General features: G+C 45.3%; 1 protein-coding gene across 4 annotated transcripts in view; it reads left to right on the top strand.

Annotated features, from left to right (window-relative positions):
* Positions 1 to 1,096: 1,096 nt before the first annotated feature.
* DDX60 (DExD/H-box helicase 60) overlaps positions 1,097 to 2,517 on the top strand; it is a 123,039-nt gene continuing 121,618 nt past the window's right edge. For 3 of the 4 annotated variants that reach the window (XM_059374208.1, XM_059374209.1, XM_059374205.1), the window contains exon 1: positions 1,097 to 1,491. The gene's annotated coding sequence lies outside the window, so the exon portion shown is untranslated. The remainder of the gene's footprint in view (positions 1,492 to 2,517) is intronic. The other variant, XM_059374207.1, reaches the window with a different exon arrangement.

Raw genomic sequence — 2,517 nt, forward strand, 5'->3', positions numbered from 1 at the left:
GCTCATTGGGATCCCATTGGTCCACAGGAGCCCGGGGCGGGGGTCTCAGATTCCTGCTTGGGCCTTTGTTCTCCTGTCTGAGCTCAGGTCTTGTGGCGGGAACTTTCGCCATCTTTAGTAGCCCTTCCTGCCAGCCCAACAGTCAGAAGTCCAAAATCAGCCTCACAAAGTTAAAGTCATACCTCCCTCTTTTAAGGATGCCTTTGAGCCCACCAGAGTTATTCTGCGTAATTCCTCAGCTCACAATCCTTTATTTAGTTTAGTCCGCAGAGTAACTTTTGCTAGAGAATTTAATATGTTCACAGGTTGCAGGAATTAGAACACTGACTTCTTGGCAGGAGGAAAGAGGGGTATTACTATTATTAGAGATGTTAGTGAAGGACAGATATGAATATAGTATAACTTTAGACCAGTCATGTATCAAGTTCCAGACTTTTAAATTTTCTTTCTCAGTTTCATCATCAACAAACACATCACAAATTTGCAAATAAGGGAATGAATGAATGGACACCTGATGGATGTGAGAAATGTTCACCCTCTCCATCCCAAACTTTTTCTTTAACAACTTGACTCTCCAATTTATGACCAGAAAATGTCATTCACTGCTCTTTCTGTTCTCTGTTTTCTCTGTGAAACAGTGCCCACACATCTGCTCTTTACTCTCCTTGCAGACAAAGCAGCTGTGGCTTCCTATTGTTGCTAAGATTACCCAAATCCACTGCCACCTCCACTTGCCTCCTCCTAGAATTCCAGTATATTTGCACATTGAAATTAAGCACACCAAAAGGCTTAAAAGAAAAAGAGGCTAGTGTTAAAACCCAAACTGCAGACATCCCTAGGCAGAAATTTTGTGGAAATAACATTAAGGCAGAAATAAAAGTGAGCATGTTGCATTTTCATTTAATTTTTAATGGTGTTTTTGGCCCAGGAAATCTCCAAATATAGTTCACACATAACAGTAATCATTCGCTTCTCATAATGGAAACTCGGGAGTTCATGTATTCTTCCATACGGTTTCTGTTTTTGTTTCTGCATAAAGATGGAACTGCAAGTCTTCACCTCTCACGGGAGAACTTCAGATTCCACACTGTTACCGTTCATCTATTTCTAAACAGCTGCTTCTCGAATTTATGTTTAGAGGTCTCAGATTCGTGTTTCCTCTATTTTATGTCCAAATTCCAAAGCCTTTATTATTGTTTTTGCTATCTCTTAAGGTTCAGATTGAAGAGAAGGATGCTAAAATTTACTTTTCTGGAAACTGTTTTCTTTCTTCTTTCCTGAAGGAAAATGAAACTTACCCATCCCTGAGAGGAGAAATGAAACCGAAACTCCCTTCCAGGTTATAAAAGACTGGCTGCGCCGGCTCCGCTACACAGAAGCCCAAGTTCAGGCTATGTGTCCAGCTTACACTCCGGCTCCAGGTTCGTCCTCTCTCCGTCACTTTCCGCCGGCGGGCGGCCAGCCCCTGTCAGCGCTCCTCAGACGCAGCAGGTGGGGGCGGGACTCCAGGGGGAGGAGGTGTGGGGAGTGGCAGGTGCTCCAGCAGGACCCAGCTGGGATGGGGATGGGGATGGGGGTGGGGGGAAGGTTGGGACGGGGCCTGCGGAGCCGGCTTGTAGATGACAGGTGTAACTAAGGGAGAGACTTGAAATGGAGATGCCCCACAGGGGGTCAAGCTCTCCGGTCTGAGCGGGAGGAGGCCCAGAGTCGCTCTGGGCACGCGGTGCTCATGGTGTGGGGCGCTGCGGGCGCCACCAGGAACCCCCAAACGGTGCTGGACAGGTCTTTTTTTTTTAATATATATTATTATTATTATTTTTATTTTTATTTAAAATTTTTTTTAAGTTAATTTATTTTTTTTTTTTTCAGCGTAACAGTATTCATTGTTTTTGCACCACACCCAGTGCTCCATGCAATCCGTGCCCTCTCTAATACACACCACCTGGTTCCCCCAACCTCCCACCCCCCACCCCTTCTGGACAGGTCTTTTTGTTGGCCTTGGAAGGCAAAGCCTGGGGGGGAGAGAGTGGGAAGGGACGCTGGTTAGGAGTGCCAGGGTCTAAAGTCTGAAGGAGAGCAAAGGCATTTAAGGGATCCTCTTGAAAGGAAGGGCACAGGGGATCTGGGGCCTTGAGGAGAAACTAAGGTCAGATCTGAGCATGAACAATAAAATCTAGATGTGGACAGCAGCAAGCAGCTTCCTAATCCACGCAGAACCTGATGCTCAATTACAAACTTGCAGAATCAGAATCTGCATTTTAACACTATGGAGTATTATGCCTCCATCAGAAAGGATGAATATCCAACTTTTGTAGCAACATGGATGGGACGGGAAAAGATTATGCTGAGTGAAATAAGTCAAGCAGAGAGAGTCAATTATCATATGGTTTCACTTACTTGTGGAGCATAACAAATATCATGGAGGACATGGGGAGTTGGAGAGGAGAAGGGAGTTGGGGGAAATTGGAAGGGGAGATAACCATGAGAGACTATGGACTCTGAAAAACAATCTGAGGG

This window comes from Mustela nigripes, chromosome 1, assembly GCF_022355385.1.
Source record: "Mustela nigripes isolate SB6536 chromosome 1, MUSNIG.SB6536, whole genome shotgun sequence".
In the NCBI taxonomy this organism is placed as follows: Eukaryota; Metazoa; Chordata; class Mammalia; order Carnivora; family Mustelidae; genus Mustela; species Mustela nigripes.